The sequence below is a fragment of the Choloepus didactylus genome, chromosome 8 (assembly GCF_015220235.1).
Source record: "Choloepus didactylus isolate mChoDid1 chromosome 8, mChoDid1.pri, whole genome shotgun sequence".
Classification (NCBI taxonomy): domain Eukaryota; kingdom Metazoa; phylum Chordata; class Mammalia; order Pilosa; family Megalonychidae; genus Choloepus; species Choloepus didactylus.
In genome coordinates, this window is record NC_051314.1 from 73,610,451 (window position 1) to 73,635,018 (window position 24,568).

At 39.2% G+C, this 24,568-nt stretch overlaps 2 long non-coding RNA genes across 2 annotated transcripts in view; one reads left to right on the forward strand and one right to left on the reverse strand.

Moving 5' to 3' along the window:
* LOC119542345 overlaps nt 1-14,970 on the forward strand; it is a 55,888-nt gene extending 40,918 nt beyond the window's left edge. Inside the window, exons 2-4 of the long non-coding RNA XR_005218456.1 lie at nt 4,621-4,837; nt 10,441-10,500; nt 14,874-14,970. This is a non-coding gene — a long non-coding RNA (uncharacterized LOC119542345). The remainder of the gene's footprint in view (nt 1-4,620; nt 4,838-10,440; nt 10,501-14,873) is intronic.
* LOC119542344 overlaps nt 1-24,568 on the reverse strand; it is a 355,847-nt gene that overhangs the window by 319,064 nt on the left and 12,215 nt on the right. The window lies entirely within an intron of this gene.

Sequence of the window (24,568 nt, forward strand, 5' to 3'; positions counted from 1 at the left end):
CCCAAGAAGGGACGGTAACACCTCCTGAACTAGTATCTGCAAAGACATACCCTGGTGGACTCCTAACCAATCTTGCCTTTGGTTTTTGGCCACAGTGAGAGACTTTCAGGGCTCCTGTAGCCAGGAAAATCCCCCAAGCCAAAGAAACATGAAGAATGAATTCCCTTTTCTCTATCCCTCAAAACATATTGACCAAGAGCAATTCCTTTTGAGATTAAGAGCAGTGACTCTACCACACTCACATTGTTGATTTATGGTTGGAGTACATGATCTCTGGTTTCAGCCCACAGAAAACAAGTCCATACAAAACATCTAAAATTCCAGTTACAGCCCAAGTGGTGATGATGATGGTAACTTAAAGGAGATGGAATATTTGGGCTTTGCTCCAGAACATGGCTATAAACCTTGGGACTGCTTATTATAAAAATGAATCCATTTCTTCCAACCTTTAAAAATAGATATGTCCTTTAAAAATAGATATGTCAATTCTCCCTGGAGTGTAGTACTGCCTAAGGGCAGATTCATGGATTAGATTGAGAGCCCAAACATTTTCATGAGAAAAAAAAAAAATCTATTACATTGTTTAAAGCCTTCAGATTTTCAAGGAAGAGGAAGTTGTATAAGGGTGCTAAAGACTGTGTGGAAAGAGGGAGAGAAAAGACACCAGAGGCATCCCCAGAGAAAGGAGGGATGGATTAGGGGGTCAAAACCATTTGAAAATCCATTATATTATTAGATTCTTGAAGTCGATTCCTTCCTTTATTCATCTTGCTATCCAGTATAAAGCTTATTGCAATGTTCTAGACATAGTAGAACTTTAGTTCTAGGCACAGTAGGCATAGTAGAACCTCTAAGCATAGTAGAAGACAGTAGATATTTTTTGAATAAATGAATGAAATATAACAGGTTTGACTGAACTGTACAGTAGCAGGTTCCAATTAATTAGATTGATGGTTCTTAGAATCATCTGGAGAGCTTATAAAAAATATGATGCCCCCCCCCCAGACCAATTAAATCCGGAATCTCTGGGGTTGGATCCAGATAAATGTATCTTTCAAAAGTTCCTCAGCTGATCCAGTTATACAGAGAGCAGTGAGAACCACTAAATTGGGTAATTGCCAAGGTTCCTTCCAACACCATGACCCTGTGGCCTCAAACATAAGACTCTTTGGATGATGCCTCAGGACCAGGTGATTAAGCCCCTTTGGCTATAGCCAGGACTAACTACGTAATTTATAGGGCTCAGCACAAATGAAAATGCAGAGCCCCCTTTTCAAAACTTATTAGGAATTTCAAGACAGCAATAGCAGAGCATTAAAACAAGTATGGGTTTCTTCTGGGTGGGTCCCCCATGTAAGTGCACAGGGCATAAACCCATGAAGTCAGCCCTGGCTTTAGCACCCAGCCCTAAAAATTAACTCCCTGGTATCTCTATTTGCATCACTCCTTCATCTTTTTCTTCTTGCATTCTCAGAGAGATGAAGTGACTCTCAGAACGTTCTTTCCTCCTTCTTTAAGGTTTAAGAGATAATAAAGATATTGGGGGTATTCTGACCTAACTTTAAATCCAAAGAAAGAATTCCCTTCAAGTTCCCTCTGGTATAGAAGAAATCAGACAAATCATCTGTGCTGGTTTGAAGCTGTTATGGACCCCAGAAGAACCATGATCTTTTAATGCCATCTTGTGGGGTGGGACCTTTTGACTGAATGTTTCCTTGGAGATGTGATCCACTCAATTGTGGGTGAGACCTCTTGATCACATTACTTCCAAGGTGGTGTGAACCTGCCCATTTGGGGTAGGCCTTTATTAGTTTACTAGAGTCCTTTAAGAGAGCTCACAGAGAGAAGGAGCTCAGAGAAGCTGAGAGAGACATTTTGGAGAGAAGATAAGATATATAATTCAGAGTTTGCCCCAAGGAGAAGTTAAGAGCTGACAGAGACCCAGACATTTGGAGATGCTTGCAGATGCAGACAGAAAGATGTTTGGAGATGCTAAGCTACGAGAGGAAGCCCAGAGCTTGCCCTAGAGAGGCTCAGAGAGGACCCCCAGATGCTTAGAGAGAAGTTTCCCAGCAGAACCAAGCAGAGAGCTTAGAGAAGCTAAGAAAGACAGAAGCCCAGAGACATTTTGGAGAAAGCCATTTTAAAATGCAACCCAGGAGCAAAGGAACAGCAGACGCCAGCCATGTGCTTCCCAGCTGACAGTGGTATTCCAGACACCACTGGCCTTCCTTCAGTAAAAGTATCCTCTTGTTGATGCCTTAGTTTGGAAACTTTTATGGCCTTATAACTGTACATTTGTAACCTAATAAACCTCCTTTATAAAAGCCAATCCATTTCTGGTATTTTGCATAATGGCAGCTTTAGCAAACTGGAACATCATCTAATGTCCTAGAACAAGTGACTGGCTTTCTCCATGTCTCATTTTCCTCATCTATAGAAGGGGACAGCAATGCCCACTGATCTTTGCTATGAGGAATAGTTGAGATGTGTAACACTGATGTGCTGGTTTTCCATGGTCCACCATTGTTGTTGCTCTGAGCCGATTTTAAGGCCATATTCAGCACATTTTGCTTTCCAAAAATTAAAGTCAAAATCACAATTCATTAATAAAGAAATGTCTATTTTCCAGAACATAATGTGGGGAGATGGAAAAAAAAAGATTTTATACTGTAGACCCCACAGCAGAAACATCATCAAATTCTCTACTAAGCATCTCTGCTCTTTCCTCAGTGTTCCTCTCCCCTTGTAGCTACCTTCCCTGGCCTTTCTCACTTCTCTAAAGCAATCCCTAAGGATCTCCCCCATCTTCCTCCCATTATTTTGAAATATTCAGTTCACCCCTCAGCTTGCAAGCAGAATTCAGCAAAATAAAAGCTTGTTGATCAGCTGAACCATGACTAGCTACTGCTCCTCCAGCATAATCATAAGCATCTCAACACAACCCCTGACCCAAGAGGCTTCTCAAAATATTCCCTCCCTGAGAAAAGATGATGGGGTTTGGAAGAGTCTGCTGCTAAGAACATGTGATTCCCTCCATCTAATTAAATAGGCAAAGGGACTAGTTCACAATAAATGCTAATTTCCTCCCCTACACCCTCCTCACTGTTTCTGTCTCAATACCTGCAGTGATGAGAGGGGTTCACTCTCACAGGGTAAATTCATTCTATTTTTCAACAGCTCTACTTCTTTGAAAATTCTTCTTATGTTGACCCAAAATCTACTTCCTTGTAACTTTTGTCTGAACTTTGTCACCCACCACCCTTTCCACCCTCCAACCCCTGTCCCAGGACAAGTTAGAGCAAGCTTTATTCTTTTCCAGGATGGCAGCTTTCCCCTCCACTGATTTCTCCCTGATCTAGTCACCATTCTACCTGTGACAGATTTCCACGATTCTGGACTCTACTGGCTGCCTTCTACTGAACCGGCCCCAACTTCCCTTTTTAAAAATGTGGTAGCTTATAAGTATAGAGTTGCCCTATAACTTGGCAATGCTGCTACTCAGGATATACCCAGAAGATCTGAAAGCAGGAACCTGAACATTTATTTGCACACCAATGTTCATGGCAGCATTATTCACAATTGCCAAAAGATATAAACAACCCAGTGTCCATCAACTGATGAATGGATAAACAAAATGTGGTATATACACACAATGGAATATTATCCAGCTGTAAAAAAGGAGTGAAGTCCTGATACATGCAACAACATGGATGAACCTTGAGGACGTTATGTTAAGTGAAATAAGTCAGACACAAAAGGACAAATATTGTATAATCTCACTGATATGAACTAATTGTAATATGTAAACTCATAAACATCAAATATAGAATATAAGTTACCAGGATATAGAATAAGGCTAAAGAATGGGGAGGGGTTGCTTAATATGTGCAGAATGTTTAACTAGATTGAACTTACATGCTTGAAAATGGACAGTGGTGATGGTAGCACATTATTGTGAGAATCATAAATAATGTTGAATGGTGTGTGAATGTGGTGAAACAGGGAAGTTTAAAATCATGTATGTCACCGGAAGGAAAGTTGGAGGTTAAAACATGGGAGTGTGTAACACAGTAAATGTTGTGGTGGACAACGTCTGTGATTAACTGCACAAATGTAAAAAAGTTCTTTCATGAACTAGAGCAAATGTATGACACTATTCCAAAGAGTTTATTATAGAGGGGTATATCAAGAAAAATGTACCTATTGCAAACTATGGACTATAGATAATGGTAATATTTTAATACTCTAATCAACAGTAACAAATGTACCACACCAATACTATGGGTCAATAATAGGGGGCAGGAGATAAGGGGTATGGAAGGAACTGGGTTTTCTTTATTTTTATTTATTTTCTGGAGTAATGCAAATGTTCTAAAATTGATAATGGGGAGGTATGCACAACTATGTGATGATACTGTGAGCCAGTGATTGTACACTTCAGATGGTTTGTGTGGTGTGTGAATATATATCAATAAAAATGCATTAAAAATTGTTGCTCAAACTAAATACAATCTCCAAATGTTGTCTGTGACATAGTGCAACACATCATAGATGTGGGCCCACTCTAGCTAATCATTTAATCAAAGCATCCTTCCATTTCCTCTGCTCCCTGGCCAGCCCTCTCAGCAGACCCTCTGGAACAGCACACGGTAAAGAGGACCACTGATGCCAAGCCTTGTGGCCTAGTCACTGGCCATTGTGAAGCAGGTCACCAAAAGATTCAGCTTGGGAGCAACAATCAAAGACTCGGAGCAAAGACATCAAGTAACACTAATTGAAGTAGCAAGACCTCAAGCCACAGACTTCCTTAACCCAAGAGCTGTAGTTGAACCTGGTGAGTAACACCCCAACACCCAAAGACAGCAAGCCTGCCCCTGTCCCCTCGGTAATTCAAGCTGTTGAACACCTGCTATCTCTCAGGTGCTGTACTGAGATGAACAAAGCAGAAGTGGTCCCATTCTCCAGCAACTTAGAGCCTAATGATGGTAAACAAGTCACTAAACAAATAAGTATTCCAGTACAAACTGAGGCGAGGACTATGGTGGGAAATAATAGGGTGTAACAAGAAGCAGGATAAAGAGGGACCTGCTTTATTGTAGGTGATCAAGAAAGGACTCTCTGAGAAGGTGTTTAAGTTGACCCATGAAGGAAGAGGAAGAACCAATCAGCAAAGAATAGGTGGGGAGAAATTACGGCAGCAAGGACACACGTGTGCAACAGTCCGGAGGGAGGAAATCTGGGGGTGCTTGAAGGAGGTGAAAGGGCGTCAGCGTGGGTGAAACTTAGCAAAGGAGAGGGAGGGGGCAGGAGACAGGAGACAGCCTGAGGGTGGCAAGATGGGCAGAGCCAGATCTCAGACCTCTGGGATGCCTGTGGTAAGGCATTTCAATGTTATGCGGTACCAGGAAAAGTGTTGGAAGAGCTTTAAGCAAGAGAGTAAGATGATCTGATTTAGGTTTTTAAAAGATAACCCTGGCCTCTATGTGAAGGAGAAATTGGAGGGGGGGCAAGACAGAAAGTGGGAGGCTAATTAGGAGACTATCATATTTCAGATGAGAACAGATGGTGACTTGGACATCAATGACAACAATGAAAATGGGGGGAAAATGAACAGATTTGAAAAGCAGTCTACGAATCAGAATCTTAACTAAGCTTTACCTCGTCTATCTATGTATCTATATATACCTATGGTTCTTAAAGTGTGGTCTCCAGTCTAGCAGCTTCAGCGTTGCCTGAGAACTTGTTAGAAATGCAAAATCTCAGGCTCCACTCCAGACCCACTGAATCAGAACTCTGAGGTGGGCCTGGCAATCTAGGGTTTAGCAAGCCCTCCAGGTGATTCTTACGTAAGCTAAAGTTTGAGACCTACCGACCCAGAGTAATGCATTAATTTGGGATGTTCTGAACACAACACATGGAAGAGAATTACTGAGCCAATGCTACAGAATTAAAATACATATCCTATATAGTTAATAAACCTATATATCCTATATAATTAATATGAAAGATCGCAAATATTAGTGTTCTAAAATCAACTTCTAGTTTTATTGACTAAGCAACTTGTATGAAAACTTAGCCATAAATGCCAAAGAATAGTTCCTTGTCTAGTCCTGCCTAGATATTTTTTTGTCCTTATATTGTCACAATTATGCAGCTACTCTTTTGTGTCCCATGATATTCTGTATTAGATTTTGCATTCCCGTATCTGTTCCTCTGTCTTTAATGCCTGCTTATGAGTTTGTTCAAATATACAGCCTTGTGTTCTTTGGATTCCATGGAGATTCCTCCTCTCAACATATTCTGAGAAAAATTGGTTGCCTACTTTATTTCTTAAGCCTGGGAATGACCTTTTTGATTTGCTTTGCTGTTCTTTCTCATCCTGGTAAGAAAGAGAAGCTTGATTTGTTCCAATGCATAGAAAAAGTCACTACCTGTCTTGGGTATGAATTGAAAATGGCCATCCCCTTTATCGATGGCACTTTCTGAGGCATTTTATTAAACACCTCCTTGTTAGCACTGGTTTAAGTACGTTACTATTATACTTCCTACCGACATTGGTTGGTGAGCTAGTTTGTAGTGATTAGCATAGATCATTAGTAATTACGTATTTATAGCATTTCACGAAGACGAGTAATTTGAGTTTTCCGTTTGCAGTTTGAGCTTGGCAAAGGGAAAGATACTCCGATGGATCCTGAAAGCCAGGAGGCAAGAAAAAATGCTCCTGCTTCCAGTGGGACCCCTTAAGAGAGAGACAAACACAAGCATTTCATAGTAAGAAACTCAGGTCTTGAATAGTGTCTAGCACATTAGCAGGCCTCCAAAATTAATTGTTCAAAGATAGCACTGAATAAATACTTGTTTACTGATGTCTCCAGAGGGCTGTCATAAGGATGTAATAACACGACAGGCCAATGCTCATTGTCACTATTGCATATTTTGAAATTATTATGTTTAACCTCTGCATTTTCAGAAGACCTTGGAGTTGGAACACAAAATGCCTGTATTTAGGAAGCAGGCTTTATTCACAGCAAATGTAACCACAAATATTACTCATTAGTCCTTGGAGCTCCAAGACTACATGCTTTCATCCTTGACCTATCAAATACACTGGATGTCAGTGACTAAACAAGTGTATTTTATAGGTCTACTGCAGACCATATGTTCATCTTAGCTCACCAAGAAAATTAAAAACGTATCGTGGGATCAATCTTTTTTTTTTTTATACTAAACCTAAGAAGTCAATAAAATTAAAAAGCTAAGAGGTTTCTAATTTTGGCTTACACATTTTCTGAAAACTGCAAAAGCCCACCAGAGAAGACTTTTTATGCATAATAAAAACATACTTAGTTTTCTCAGAAGGGAGTTTCATATCACAAAATCCTCATTGCTCTAGAAAGAAAATGCAATTCCTGATCTGTAACTGCTAGTACATCCACCCATCCTGTCTTCCCTAATGGGATGAAATTATAAAGGGAAGAGCAATTTGCAGTATCCTCCCCTTGGCTGATTTATGCTTGTATAATGTGTGTCGAACCCTGTCTGAATCCTTTTAGTGCATATAAGGGAAGGCATTTAGGAAAAAAAAATTGGAATGTTTCTAATCTTCTAAATCAACAAAAAAGAAAAAATGAAGCAAAGGTCAAGGTTTTGATACCCTGTTTCTAAAATGCATCCCACACTGAGTAAAATGCCATAAAATCAACTGTCAGACTGACTTTCTTCTAGAAACTACATTCCAAGAGCGTGAAGAGAGCTGGAGTGGCTATTGATGGTTTTCTTAGATTCCAGTACACCTTAATCATATTCACAACACTGTGCTTTTTCATCACTGCAGGAGCTGACAGAATTTTGTGACAATTCTGGAAATACTTTCAGATGGCCCCTTCTGTGACTCATGAATGTTTCACAAAGCTCTGTGGTTAAGTAGAATAGCCTTGTTCTCTACCAACGCAAGGGGCTGGCTAGGGGGTAGCCTTCCTTTGTTTCTTTGCCTGAAATTTAATACCATTTTCAGTTAGAGAAAAATAAATTTTGAGGAAGGTAAAGAGGCTCTAATTAGATGTAAACAAGTATTTTACCTCATGAAGTATTGTGTTTGTTCATTTTATTCATTAGAGAAGACAGCACAAATTTCCCAATTTCCTTGTCCAGGCTACTTAATGTGGTAATGAATAGATCTATAAATAACTCCTTTTAGGTTCTAAATATATATATATTTCACCTGAGACATCTCTCAGCTTGGTAACAATTTTCTACTTCAAAACAATGGACAATTGTTAGGACACAAAGAGGAAAGCCCACACACCTATTGTAAGATTTTACTGCAATTGTTGTCTGCATTCTACTTCCACAGTCTCCAGAAGGTCTTTCCCATGAGTAATTTTGATGTTGAAACTCTGTGACCTGATGGGAGACAGCAAAACCAGGCTGGACTGCCTGCTGATTACGGTGGGGAGAGCTTCAACTTTGGAAGTTCTGAACCATGTCCCTAAGCAGCTAGCGTAGAACCCACATCTTGGTGCAAGACAGTCCAGCACTTAGATGCCCACCCAGAAGGTCAAGTTGGAAGAATAAGAACAAGGTGAAACTGAGAGAATGAGGCAAGAGTGACAGGTTATACTCAAAGAAAACAAGCCTTCAAGGAGCTACCAGCATAAGTGTCTGCACTTAGGCCATGGACAGTGAAGGAATACTAAAATTCCCATTCTCTGAGGTGTTTGGTATGTAGTTCCTATACAAGGCAGAGTTATTTAGAAAGAATTGTGGAAAACTGGAAAGAAATCTTATTTAGTAAACATTAAGTTTTGGTCACACTTAATAGATTCTAAGCTGCATAACTTCATGAAATCTCTATGAATCTATTTACACAATCTATGCATTGTCTCTGAGGTGACGGTTTACCACAATGATAAAACCATATGGCTAGAGTAGACATCTCATATCATCTGTCCAACCATCAGCTTTCCAACCATGCTGCAAAGATATCTGTCTATTTCATTCCTAAATGTCACTGAAAGCAGAAACTTTTAACTATTTGAAGCTCATTTCTATGTTTTATCACAGTAAGTCCCTTATTCCATGAATGTACTCCTTCACTAATTATAGAACACTATTTCTATGATTTAATTCAAAGAACTTCCAGAAATTATTCAACTCCTAGTAAGTCACCTGAGGAAGACCAAGAGAGGAATTGTCTACCAAGTGAGTACTTTTTCCACCAGAAATAAGGCTGCAAGATGCTGTTTCTTGACCTAACAGCTAAGAACAGAGGGCGAAGTTTCTTTTTTCTTATTTTTCTAGAGTGTTCTCTAGATGCCCCTACCATGACACTTTCATTGTGTGATAAATATGTGCTTATATGTTTGGTTTTCCACCGGATTTCAATCTTCCTGAACAGAGGGACTATGTCTTGTTCATTCCCAGCACCCATCACAGGGCTTGGCAGTTACTAAATACTCAATAATTGCTTTATGAAGGAATGAAGACAATCATATCCCAGTTCTGCCTCTACCTAGATAAAAGTATCACCTAAATGTTTGGCTTAAAATGAGCAAAGAAGTGACTCTCTAGGATTTCTACGGTCTCATCCTGCTCTAGAGTTTTCTGAGTATCCTGTGAGTGTGGGGTCTGCCTGGACCCTGATCAAGATATCTTTGCTGAGCTTCTTTTCCAGTCACACAAAGCACCAACGTCAGTATTAGAGACCTGGTCCCTAAATCGACTATGGCAATCTGTCCTTCCCCCACAGGAGGCTTCTTCCTTTGACAGGATGATGTGCTAGAGCCTATCCCACTTCCCAAAGAAACCGGTAAGGAAGCAGAGACCTGTCTGTCCCCAAATCCCACCTCACAATTCCTGTATGGAAGACATTTTAATGAATTTCCAGTATCCAAGGGCATCCCAGAACCAAACAAGCATTCACGAAAAGCATTACCTGAAGAATGGGAAGAGTAGAGCACAAAGCCAAATTCCCTCTCTTGGGACAAGCCATTTAACCTCTTTGAGCTTTCATTTCTTCAGCTGTAAAGTGAAAATGATAATAACTATCTTGTTTTGAGGTTCAAATAAAATAATGGAGCTGAAAAGATTATAAGTACTAAAAATTTATGCATATGTAAATTGGTATCCATTAACTCATCTCTAGTCACACAGGATTTCTATTTGTTCTGCAAAGATGCCTGACTCATTCCTCCACAGGCCCTCTGCACTTGCTGTTCCTTCTGCTTAGAAAGTTGTTTGCTGGTTCTCTTCAAGGTTCATATCCTACTTAAATCATGTCTCTTCTCAAATGTCATCTCCTTAGGGACCCTGACTATTCTCACCAAAATAGCATCCCCTGACCTTTTTATGATCGTAACCAGCTTTATTTTTTCTTGATGCCTTAGTTGACCATCTTATGTTTGTTTGCTTATTGTTTCCCTCCCACTATACTTCAAGTTCCAAGAGGGTAAGAACTTTGACCTCTGCTGGGTCTCCAAAAGCTATATCACTTAGCAGGTAGGTACCCATTAAATATTTGTAGAATGACTGAATGGATGTGTAAATATTAGCATAGGAATAAAAATATCTGATGATGTGATTGCCGTTAAAGCCAGAGAAGCAATGAAAATTAATAGGCATTTATTAGATTCGAAATGGACCCTATAGTTGAAATTTAGAATATTTGTAAAAGAAGTTCTATGAATTCTTCCATAAGCACACATTATCAACATCTCAAATATATATGTAGATTGTAAATTATGTGAGGACAAAGAAACTATCTCTATCTCTTTGTTCATCCCCTCCCCCAGTGCCAAGCAGCGAACCAAGTGAAACTGGCTAAAATGTTAGTTTATTTGTTTATAAAAGCATCAATGCAATGCCCCTGACAACTTGCTAGGGTATTGATCAAGTACTAATTCAGAGAAAATATAATGGCTCCTAGACAAATTATAGACATCATTTATGTCTCAATTATATTTCTTGGTGATGTCTTACCTAAATAAACTCAATGCTTTAAAAAAGATGCTAAAAATCACAGCCAGTAGTAGGAAGGAAGGCTCAAGAATTGAAATTTATGGAAGTAAAGTATTTGCCCCTCCATGGATTTCCCCTGCTTCTTTCTCTGTTTTTGCTGTCACAAACTTTTACTCAATAAGGAGGGTGATAAATTAGGGAAAGGGAATGGTGGGAGGGACAGGTGTAGGGGGAGAAGAGAACAGAGCATAAGGAGATGGAATAAGTGAGAGCAGATGAAAATGGCAGTAAATCTGTGGCCCCTCAGAATCTGCATTGAATGTGTACCTTGTCAATGACCTGTTGTAATGGGAGCCAACTGCACAAAAACACCTACAAGAATCTCGCAAGTTGTAGAAAAATATCATGGGAGTGTTATTTTAGCATGTGTACACAAATTTAATCAATTCATTTCTACAAGTATGTATTAAATGCTAATCACAGACAAGTCATTACCATATTGTGGAGCTTTTATTTTAATTTGTCTTAATATGGTTTGAGTTACATTTGAGTGAATGACTAGGACCATTGGTCAGTTAACCAAATTCGTCACAAGAAAAAAAAAAAGCAAGTCTAAAAGCATTAAACAAAACAAAATCTGATGGTTGGTTAAAACAGTAACCACCTGTTGACCCTCAGGCATGCTCATGAGGAGGCTTGATTTATCCTGCCAAAGGCTAAACAGTGCAATGAAATAGGTGGGGTAGATATTAGAAGATATTACTGCAAATCCAAGACTTGAATCCTTATCCCCTGACTCCATGCACTGTGTTATTTCTACTACACCACCAAGTGATCTGTAAGGGTTCTTCCAGCTCTAAAATAGTATGGTTTTTTAAATGTAAAAATAAATACAATGCAATAGTGTAAACAAGAAACAATATGTGTCAGGCTCTTCAGTTTTGACCTATTAAAATCTGTTTTCGGCATTATCCCCATGGGTTTTTTGAGAATTACCAAACTCAGTTTTCCCAGGTTTTACAGGATATGCAGATTGAACTCTGAGTTACTGCATGGGGAGGTCCTTGTGCCAGTGTTGGTCATGGTTCAAAACACCTGGGATCACTCTCAGAGATTTATATCCCTCCTGGGCAAAATATGAGAAAAAGAAAGCAAATGGAATTAACATTTACTGAGTGTCCAGAATGGGCCAGGCACTCTGTTTGGCACTTAGGCTATCCTTATTACAGTCATTCAAAGCAGGTATTGTTCCCAGTTGATTTAGGTGCACACCAAGACGCAGGGAGTCTAAACCGCTTTGTCAGAGTGTACAAGGTTTGCACGTGGTAACAATGGATTTTGAATCCAGATATATTTGATACCAAACCCCCAGAACAACCTCTCCACTGGACAACTCAGTATGCTAAAACCTAACAAATTTAACTATTTTTTGATGAACTTTCTGATTGTGTCCTATACATCAACTTCATACCTCCTCCCAACATACTCTACTGCTTATGTCCAGCACTATCACCTCCAAAGTAAACATTACTCCAAAATCAATTTCTAAAGACTTCTCCACCCCTTTCTTTGAAAAAAGTGGAAAATGGCATGACATTTTCAAGAGAATCTTTAGAGTAATAGAAATTGTAGGTTTTCTGAAACTGCATATTTAGCTGTGAGCTTGTTTGCCTAATACTAATTCATACTAGACAATATTTTATTAGTTCTTAATTTATACTACCACAACTTCCCAAAAGATTTGAAGGCAGCTAAGGTATCAAAAAACAGGAAAGTTAAACACTCCAAGTGAAAGAATAAGGACTACTGGTGAGTATTGACATACTAGTAATGCAGATTTCATGAAAGAAAAACAAATATATGACCTTAATAAGATCCCACTTTCCTGTGGTGTGATGGTGATGAATGAGGAATTTGCAAAATGATTTGTCCTGTGGCTGTTTTTCTAAAGCCTCAGAGACTGAAGCTGTCAAACTGATATAGCACATCCTGACCCCACCAGATGACACAAGAACATCTCAGAAAACTGACTTGTAGCATTGCAAACACCTCGTTCAACAGGTTCAAGAGTTGGTAATGAGCGAGGACAGCTAAGCAGCCAAAAGTATCTCTATTGAATGCATTTTCTAATTTAGATTTGCATTAAAATCAGGAGATTCTTATTTAGAATTTCATATATTTTGAGCTGTTTTGCTTCTCATTTAGCATTATGACACACTTCAGCTGACCTTTGTTTCTTGGAGTAAATTAGAGATGAAGTTAGATGACATCTATTTAGCTTTACTACCCTGGGAAACTCTACTTTTAAGAGGAAGTGCAAAGTGCCTCTACTGGGTCAATTAACATTTTTCTTTTTCTGTATGTTTACATGCATGTGTGTGCCCACGTGATACACAGATTTTGGACCAGGTTTCCAAATGGCAATGCATTGTCTAATCTCTTTGGTGAGGCCTCCAGGGATTAGTTAAGGGGACACTAGTAAACTTGGCTTGAAGAACTGCTGTAAACACCCCACTGATTATGATAAGCATTCATTCATAAGAATGCACACTACCGAGCATATGTGGGACAGGATGTTTTGCTATGCCACAAGCAAATCTTCATGCTGTTGAATTTATGCATTTCCCGCTGCTACTCAAAATGCTGTACTGAATGTTCAGGCAGGGGAGAGTGCTCTTGGTGGAAAACGCTCTTCTTCTGTTTTTGTTAAAAGGTCTGACCTGTGCTCCAGTCCCTCTTCATCGGTAATTCAGAGACTATGTTAGATAATTTTCAAAAAGTCCACCAGGAAAGAATGCTGGAGTTAATTTTTGCTTTAAAAAAAAAGGGGGGGACTATAAAAGGCATATTAGGAAGAGAGAAAGTGGTCTTAAAATGGAAACCAAAACAGGCATTTGGGAAAGATAAATGCAACATCCCTTTCACCCTCAGGAGATGAAATTTTTCTGACAGGGTGGGAGACTCTGCTCGGCAAACCTTCTTAAATTAATTACCTTCTTGACATTTTAAAGGAAGGTTTCAGATTGTAAATTTAACCCAGACAAAGCATTCTTTTTAATCTTGTCAGTATGCAAACTACTTTGCACTGCAGTCTGTGAATTATTTATCAGAGGAACGACCCCAAAGGGCGAAAGGAAAAAGCAGGCATATTTGATCTGAGATTCCGCAGCTAGATGTAGTTCTTTGCCTTAGATCTGTTACCTGTTTCAACTACTTAACTTTTTCTGCTTCTAATGTTTTTAATATCATGAGCTTTCTTTGACTCGGAGAGGAAGACATTCGATGCCATTTTTATATGCACTTATTAAAATGAGTAAAATATGTAGTTTGGCAGGTTTTATATGGCAGCCACAGTAAGATCGCTGCAGGGAACAATGGGTGGCTTTTTCAATACATTTGCACATTCTATATGCTAGACAAGCAGCACCTTAACCTACTCTTGTGCCCATGTGAAATGGAACCTGCAGAGACAGATTGTCAGGGAAATTAACTCTTTCAGGTATTGATGAACTGGTGTACATAATAGCTCAACAAACATTAGCAGATTAGTTTAGGGCTTAAAGAAAACCGAAATTTGCAGTGCCTAGAACCTATAAAACAAAGTTGTGGCTTTGTTCTGGTATTAGGTGTTCTTAGATTAAAAAATTTTGGCTCAAGAACACCTTTGTGATGAACCTTCTTATTAGTTCTAAAACATTATATGTAGACATGGAACTGCATTAGAACAGCAAAGGGGCATATAAAGTAATGAGAGAGCCCTGTCTATTGTCTCCAAGGAAAGGCTTTGCAGAGTAATGGCAAACCTCAAATTCACAAAGCATCTCCAATGTCAGAGGTCCTGGGAGATTGGATATATGGATAGATTGCAACTTCTAACCTGGGGTCTCACATGCTCTGTGACTGCCTCTTCTCAGGAAATCCCTGGACTTCACTTGAGAGAAGAAGAGATATGCCGTCTTACTTTTCCTTCTACCACTCTTGGACACTTCACTCTGAACAGCCTTCATCAGCCTAAATCGAAAGACTAGGGGATCTTTGGCAAATGCAAATGAAAACCTGCAGCATGCACAGCTATATTCCTGTATGGGAAACTCCTCCCAAAATTAAAAAAAAAAAGGAAATTAAAATGGTAATTGAAATAAAACTAAAGCATTGACATAACTTCTCATTTAAGTCCAAAGAGTAGGGCTAATTTTTTCTCCTTTAAAATGTTGATCTCTTATTATAAAGGCTACCGTTTATTGAATAATTATTATGTTCCATGCCCTGTGCTAAGGGTTGAACCCTCACAACTCCTCTATAAGGGAGGTCTAATTATTTTTGCACCCACCCCTCCTCTTTTTAACAGCTTAGGAACCTGCAGCTTGAGGAGAGATGCAGCCTTGAACTCACAGCCCTGCACCTAATAAAGCTGAGATACAATGTCAGGGCTCTATGACCTCAAATTCCATGGGCTTATGCCTCTCTAAATGTGGGCTATGGTCTTAATTCTATTTGGTTGCCTGTAATTCTCCTCTTTGGGCACATTTAAATCTGGTGGAAGTGTTATAATCCTAACATAATTCACTGAATAAAAAGCTGCAGTCTATAATTTTTTTTTGGTAGTGCTAGAGATTTTCTTAAGCTTGTATTCCTATCTTAACAATCTGTCCTCTGAAGAAGCTATTGTGTGCAGTTTATTCAAACCAAACAAATTAAAGATGGCATATAAATCTGAGCTTCAGTGAATATATTTTCTAGAAGAAACAGGTAATCACCAGCCAAGGAAATAGCATGCCAACAGTAGCAAGTAAATTGATATTTGTTAGTATGTGCTCTCTCAGATACACAGAGGATTTACCTACTTAATAGGACTTATAAGAACAAATCCTCTGAGCATGAATGAGAGAAACTGGGCACTCTGAGCTTTATCCTTTCATAAAGCTGCCACATATATTAATTCAAGGACCATAAACGTCCCTCTTACTTTTTTAATAATTCCTCTTTCATTTGCCTCTTGAATAATACCAAATGCACAACACTGGATCCTCCTCCCAGGTCATCTTCACCTGGTGATGTGGAACAGTAAGAGCCAAACCCAGGGAGAGTGCGTTCTTATACTCATAGCATTTTGGATTTTTGGAAATGGAAGGAGATTTAGAGATCATCTAATCCAAATCTCTTATTTACTTGGAATCAGAAGTGTAAAGACAGGTAAAAGGTCACCCACTGTGTCTGAGTCATGGCACAGACTAGAACCCAAACATCTTGAGAATCATCATCGCTTTAACTAAGGTAGAAGTTTTTTTTATATTATCCAAGCAAGAGACCGTATTCTACTAATTCACATATCTGTTAGGGACTGATTCTTACATGTAAAAGTCAAAAGAAAGGCAATGCAGACTTTCATATAATGCTGTATCATTAAAGAATAAAAATAAGCAGATATGCTTGTGTCTGTCTTTTAAAAGGATACCAGCTCAGTGGAGAGGTCAATGTGTGTTTGATAAATTCCTTGATGACATTTACTGGCTTTGTCTGATGTTTTGAACTGGCTATTTAAATTATTCTTTCTTATTTTCTAAAATACAAGAGCAAAACTCACAGATGTAGATAATGTAATTAATCTTAAATGCTAATTAAAAGCAATGTTTACTTAGACATTTAAATCTCTTAAACAGTATGTGGAGGCTTGGAGTTAGGTAGCCCAGAAAAACATGTTCTTAATCTTAATCCATTCCTATGGGCGTGAACCCATTGTAACTAAGACCTTTTGATGAGGTTACTTCAGTTAGGTGAGGCCTAACTGAATCAGGATAGATCCTAATCCTATTTTGGGAGACCTTATAGAGAAGACAACAGAGAGAGAAGCCACTGGGAGCAGCCAGAAGCCGGAAGTCAACGGATCCCAGAAGGAAAGCAGAGTACGCCGCCATGTGCATTGCTGTGTGATGGGCGAGCCAACAAACCCCAAAGATCACCAGGCAGCCAGAAGATACTGACCCCAGGAAGAAGCAAGCCTTCTAGCCTCTGAAACCTTGAACCAATAAACCCCTGTTGTTAAACCAGCCATTATATGGTATTTGTTTTAGCAGCTAGGAAACTAAAACACAATATATAGTGAAAATCCAAGGTAATGCAATTTGTTGTCTAGTTGACATAAAGGGGTAAGGAAGATGTTTCTTGATCATTCAAATGTAGAAATACATTTTGTCTAGTATTCCATGAATATTTAATGCATATGAAAATAAAACAAGTTTGTCATACAATTTTTGAGTAAATTCATATAGATATATATTTAAAATAGTGTGTGTGGTGGTCTTAAAACAGTCTTTGTACCAACATTCCTTGTTACTCCTCCCTCCAAGAGGCAGAGTTTATTCCCTACACCCTTACAGTGTGGGCAGACTTAGTGACTCACTTCTAATAGTATATTACAGAAGCGGCAGTATACAATTTCTGAGATTAGGTTGTAATCAAAGTGTGGCTGCTGCCTTCCTTTTTCATGGATTGCTCTCCCTGGGAGAAGCCAACTGCCAGGTCCTGAGGACACGTGAGCAGCTCTGTAGAGGGTCCACGTTTTGAGGCACAGGGCTTCCTTCTGACAGCCATCTAAGAATGAGCCACCTTGGAAGCAGAACCCCAGCCCCAGCCAGGACTCCAGATGACTGCAAGCCCTGCTGAGATCTTCACTGTTACCTTAGGAGAGGCCCTGAATCCGAATCATATTGCTAAGCCTCTCCCAAATTCCTGAGCCACAGAAACTGTGAGATGATAAATACTTGTTTTAAGCTGCGGAGTTTAGGGGTAATTTGCTATGTAGCAATCAATAACGCATACTTGTGAAATCTGAATTGCCACCGTCACAAGATTTTTCACCCAAAAACTATCATTCACTTATATTGTGTTATATGCAAAATTTATAGGTCATGTTTTACCTAAATCAAAATAGAGCTATATGTGTATCATAAGAATAGCACAACTTTAATATTTATAAAATATCCTTTTCCTCATGTGACTCTCACTCTGAACACATGTGATAAATGGTTTTTCATCTGGATTTCTCAATATTTTGGTGAACAAAGCTATCTCCTCCAATCACAGAAGCCTGAAAGTTACTTTGAGATACACTTTAATCTTATTCCTTTTTTTCAATTGTCATATACAGTTTTATGAGAAACTATAAATGACGGCTAGTACTTTCATCTTTGTATTTACAAAGCTTAAGCATAAGTTAAAAGTATAATCAATTCTTGAAAAAAACTCTATACTAGAAAAAATTAAATATCATAATTATTTTTTTCAAGATTAAAAAATTATTCTCCTTTTTGTGTCAATTCATAATTGAGTTTTTTTTTTTCCTTTACTCATCTATTCATTCTACATTAAGACTCACTTGGTTGATCTTTTATTCTCTGTGAAATTCTACATTTTTATCTTTCTCTGTATCCTCACCTCATTCTGGTACTTTTGTTCTACCCATCTATCCATCTCTTCTCTGTACTCCAATGGCATTTACAATGTAGCTCCTCAAAAAAATATAAATATGTATACATATATTCACACCACAGTACTGTTTTATCAACTTCAATTATTTCAACTATGTGGCTCTAGTCTCCCAAACACGATCACAGGTGTCTTCCATTTGCCTTTCCTTTACACACTGTTCATGTTTGGCCAGTACATGGCACAAGGAAGGTCTCAGTAAAATCTTGTTGCATTATATTTATTTCCTTCTTGCTTCTTAGTATCTTACTCACTACTTTTGAGAAAAGCATTATCTGGCTGCAGCTGCAAAGAAAAATATAGGTGCAAGAAATAGAATGCGGGGATTACAGAGAAAGGAAGTAGAAAGAAGCAGCATGGCCTGAGCACTCTCGTGCCTTCTGAACACTTTCCTGAGGACACGTGAGCTCCAGGGACACAAAACCTCTAACTCTTCTCTCTTCTATATTTTTCCTTTGACTATTGTATCGACAGACTAGGCAGTGTCACTGCCCTCTTTCAGTAAAGTTAGCGCTGAAGGTTTACTCTTATCTGCCCAGCTGGCTGGGTTCATAGTGGTCTTCTTCCCAACTATATATTTATGCATCTTTTAGAATCTCAATGTTCCCCAAATGCCCAGTGCAATATATTTTTTTCTGACATTTTCTATTGTCTATAATAGAATTTTTTTTTTTTTTTTTTTTTTTTTTTTTAGTAACTGACAGCCAGTTTATTAAAAATAGTTGACTTAGGCGTCTGCGATCATAGTAGTAGGTGGTTTTACCTTGTACACGTGTATTTGTTCATTGCACTTCCTAGTCTGGCATTCAGTATTTATTTTTCATCATTGACAGTTGACTGCTTTGCTTCAAATATTTGAGGAAGAGGAAAAGTGAGAGAAAAGTAGGTGAGAATTGCTGATAAACCAGGTTTAGGAGTGTAGAAATAATTTCTCACTGGAAATAGAAGAGTAATGAGTACAGCAATGATATGTGTGGAGGGGGGGTGTCTGCATCCTCCACCTATTTTTATTTAGGCTTTATCGTTGGAAATGTGTCTCCTACAGTAATCAAGACAGAGGCATCTTCTTGAGTGGTTTGCTCAGATTTGCTCAGCTCTAGGACTATGTAGACACATGATGATTGGGTTTAGTCAAATTATATTTTCCAAACCAGCCTTTGCTGTGACATTTGTCTCCTCTAGAACTTGTTAGATAAGCAGCTTTCTTAAACTCTTTACTTTCACAAAATATTTACAAACAGTGTGAAAGAAAAAGGAAGGACAGAGCAAAAAGTGGTGTGGGGAGTAAGCATGTAAATGTTTTATTAAAACAGAAAGTATATGTGCAAACAACCGAGGACCACAAGGTAGCGGGCATACAATGGATTTATCGTTTTACTCTACTTGGGGATTTGAGCTATATCTTAAGGATTGAATACCAGTTATCTAGGTGGAGACAAAATGAAGGAAAATCCAGTCAAAGGTAGCATGGAAGGACATAGCAAGTTCAGGAAAAGGTGAGATTTGGGTATGGCTGGAGTTTAGGATATATTGTGGGGAGTGACAGGTAGGAAAAGATTCTGACAAGGTATAGACAGACTAGACTGTGAGACTTGATACACATGCATTCACTCAAAAATACTTACGGGAGCCCAACCCTATGCGCTGCACTCAATGAGTGAGCTAGTCACGGGCCATGCCCTCAGGGATCTACGTATGCCATGAGAGGAGTTTGAACTTGATCCTCTGTGGTGATGACTCACTAGCCTTTATTTTTTGGGCCCTGACTCTGGCAGTGATCCTTAGGGTTTCCAGGGGGCAGGGAGGCCAGTTAGTGGGCTGTGGTGATGATAAACAAGATAAAAATATAAGATGAGGGGCTTAAATGAAGCAATGGTGGGGGTGGAGAGGAACGTTAGATTTTGGGTACATTTTTGAAGTAGATTAACAAGATGAATTAGCTAAATGGATGTTGCCTGTGAGATAAAGGAAACAAAGGGAAGGAAATCTCTGAGATTTCCAATGTCACAGACAGAATGGGTGGGAAGAGACAGGGAATGGAGGAGAAGCAGGTTTGGAGGGGAAATAAAAGGATTTCACTTTGAAATCTATTTAAGAAGTGGTCCCCCAGAACCTTGTTAGGATTTAAACTCAATTCTAAGAGCCATCCTTTCTCTTCCCACTCCCCTAGATTTCCTCCCTTACCTTCCTGACTCAAGAGATGTGGGAGTGTGGGGAATATGGACAGAATCAGGGGATGATCATGTTGTATGGGAGAGAACCAAATCTGGATGATAAACCTCGGTCCTCACCTCAGAACCACAGGTAGGAAGTGACCACCAGGTGCCTGATTGTGCTGGTTTGGATGTATTTTGTCCCCCAAAGTGCCATTATCTTTGATGCAGTCTTGTGTGGGCAGGAAACCTATTGGTGTTGATTGGGTTGCAGACTTTTGATTGGATGTTTCAATGGAGAAGCACCCCACCCAACTGTGGGTGATGACTCTGGATAGTTTCCATGGAGGTGTGGACCCGCCCACTCAGTGTGGGCCTTGATTAGTTTACTGGGGCACTATAAAAGCTCAGACAGAAGGAGTGAGCTTGCTACAAGACGGACACAGAAGCTGAGAGAGTAGCTACAGATGAGACACAGTTTGAAGATAGCCGTTGAAAGCAGACTCTTGCTCCAGAGAAGCTAAGAGAGGACAAACACACCAAGAGCAACAGAGAGTGACTTTTTTGAGGAACTGCAGCTTAGAGAGGAACATCCTGGGAGGAAGCCATTTTGAAACCACAACTTTGGAGCAGACGCCAGCCACGTGCCTTTCCAGCTAACAGAGGTTTTCCGGACACCACTGGCCATCCTCCAGTGAAGGTACCCAATTGTTGATGACTTACCTTGGACACTTTATGGCCTTAAGACTGTAACTTTGTAACCAAATAAACTTCCTTTATAAAAGCTGATCCATTTCTGGTGTTTTGCATCCTGGTAGGATTAGCAAACTAGAACACTGATCTACATGACACATAACAGTTTGTTTTAACTGTTTACTTTGACTGAATTGGATGTTTTTTAATTGACTGAGCAGAATGGTGGCTTTGCCACTGTGTGAACTAAATCCTTGCACACTCATAATGTACAAATATCATAACCTAGTTCCAGCATCAGCTATGGGGAGCACCATCCATAGGAGTGGATGAGATAATGTGGTATGATCTCAGACATGTCAGGGAAAAAATGTGCCCCAAACATCTTCTTCAAAGGTTCAAATTCCAACACAAATGGGCCCATTTATTTGGGCCAAACAGCATCACCCTACAAACATGCCATAGTGCTAATGTGCACATTAGGGAGAGGATGCACCTTCATATTTAATGTGCCTTTATTCCTGCTCTTTCCTCTACCTTAAATACTCTTCCCCACCTGGTCTATCTCATTTTTCAAAACCAGTTTAAATGGTACCACCTCACCATATATTTCCTTGAGCTTTTCCTCTGTGTCCCCACCTTGCAAAAGACACATACACACACACAGTTTCTCTGACACAATATATTTATCCCACCCTATGTTCCTGAATCTTACATTTGTGTGCCTTCTAAAGCATATATCATACTGCATTATCATTTGGGTTTTGGGTTCTTTTTACCCCACTGGAGGATGAACCTTTTACATGTAGGGATCATATTCTATTCTTATGTTGCACATTTTTGTATCTCCAGCATGTAGCACAATGAAAGGACTTTATAAATAGTAGATAAATACTTATCATTGATTTATCACCAGTGAAAAGTTCCTGAATAAGTTGACTCACCAGGCTCAACCAAGAAAATAAGACAGGAATAGGAAGCAGGTTTCAACTTATCAACTCTAGTAGATTGCTCACACTGCCTGGAGCTTTAGTGGGGAGGGAGGCTATGACCCCATCTAACCTTAGTGGGAAAGAATTCCATGATTAATCAGCAATGTCACACAACATAAGAGGTGACAGTGGCAGCCCATTCATTTTCTATTCCAGAACTAGGTTGTACACACAGTAAGGTAATCATTTGCTCACTCAACAAATATTCATCATACTCCTGGCACTATGTTAAGCACCAAAGGACAGGACATGCAGATAATGAACATACAGCCCCTATCCTCAGGGATCCTAGAGATCTGTAAAGTAAATGATGTGATGACACCTGTAATTTACTCAATTGCATAATAACAGTTGTATAATAATAACTTTCCAGACAGGAGGCAATGATGCTTATAGTAAAAAAGGAGCCAGAGAGTACATATGTCAGCTGTCTCCTATATTGCCAAGGCAGGAGTGTATGCTGACCCATTATTGAGAGAATTCCAGTCCCCTGGGATGGGAGATTACATCACACCATCATCATTTGATAAACTATTGATACATTCTTTTGACAAATATTTATCGAATGCCTATAACAGGTCAGTTCATATTAGACACTGGATAGATAGCAAGAAAAATAATCTAAGGTGAGAGGCAAAAACTAAACAAATAATCACAAAATGAACTGTGTAATTACACATTATGATGAGTGAGAGCTTCCCAATCCTTTTGCTTGCATGCCATACCAAGCGAACAATCTTCTGGAAACATCTTTGTTCACTAGGTTAACTTCTTTAAAGGAGTAGGAATGCGTTAAACACTACATAAATATTTCTGCATTTTTCTCTGTTTAGTATAAAGAGGCTTAGCAGTGACTTTCAAGCATGTCATGATTAAGAATCAGTCCTCCATGGCCTGGGCAGGTTAGTCAAAAAGTGCATTTCTGGGCTATAAACCTGGAAGCATCACCCGGATTGCTTTGATCTCAACAAGTCAGTTCTTCCTAGAAGTACACTACTTCATTAGCTAGTCTCTCTTTTGACATCTTGTAGCTGTACTGAAATGTCCATTTCTAACAAACTTGAACTCTTACTGAGACATCACCCACAAAAAATTCTACCAAATGTTATTTGCAAAAATTAAAGGTAAGGGAAAATAGCTCTGAAATAAATAGAATATATATAAGTTTAACTGAAGATGCCCATTAGCTAAAATTTCATTAATAGTAATGTTCATCCCACCATAAAGCATCCATGGTCTTAAAAATTCAGTGAAAAGTATACTCTACTATCTAGAATTGTTTCGCATTCCATTTTGAAAGGAAATCTTTTCTCACATCCTTTTTGCTTTCATTTTCTGTTTACTATTTTATACAAATTTATATTGTCTTTGCCCTCTATCTTTGTTTCATACTCACTCTTGCTGCCTGCACACAACTGTTCCATCTCAAGACCCACTTGTATTCAACACTGTAAGCTGCAGCCTCCCTCACTAAAAGAACTTTTCCTTTATTCTCTTTTATTGCTTTGTGATGGGTGCTATAAAAAGGAGAGTTAACTATACAAATCAAGGACCACAAAATTTTTGTGCCATTTTCTTGCCACCAAATCTAGCCTCCCTCTTGGTATAGGGACATCCTCTGCAACACCTTGAGAAAGTCCCAGAAGGAAAGTGCCACTGTGGAGCAGAGAAAAGTCATTTAAAACCAGAGTCCCAGCTCAGCGGATAACTGGCCACGTGACTCCGAAGTAGTCACTCCTTCTAGTAGGATTTAATTCCTTTTTATAAAATGGAGATGATAATACCTGTTCCAGAGGCTTGCTATAATATGTACTGAAGCACCATGTAAGCTGTAAGGGACTCCAGCAACACAATTGTGGCCTGGGAGCCCCACATCTCATGGGCAACCCCATGAAAAGGTTAATGATGTCTAGTGTAACAGAGAGGACAGAAGACAGGCTCTGCCACGAATCTTTTGAATCCCATTCCTCCATTTACTCTCTGCCTGGCCTTGGGTGAGAAAGACAACCCATTTCACCTGGGACTCTTCATTGGTACAATCAGAGTTACAGTGCCTGACTTGGGCAGGGGCTTCTGCAGGGAACTATACAATTATATGGGTTATATACTGATGTTCAACCATGTTTGGCTTTTTTGTTTGTTTTTGTTTTTCAACTGCTTGGTAGTGTTCTCGGAATAACGCAGAATAACTCTAAAGCCCTTTTCACACAGCAGTCCTTCAGATATGGGAGGGAGACTACTATGACCCTCCCCAGTCTTCACTTTTTCCATCAAACAATTCCTCTT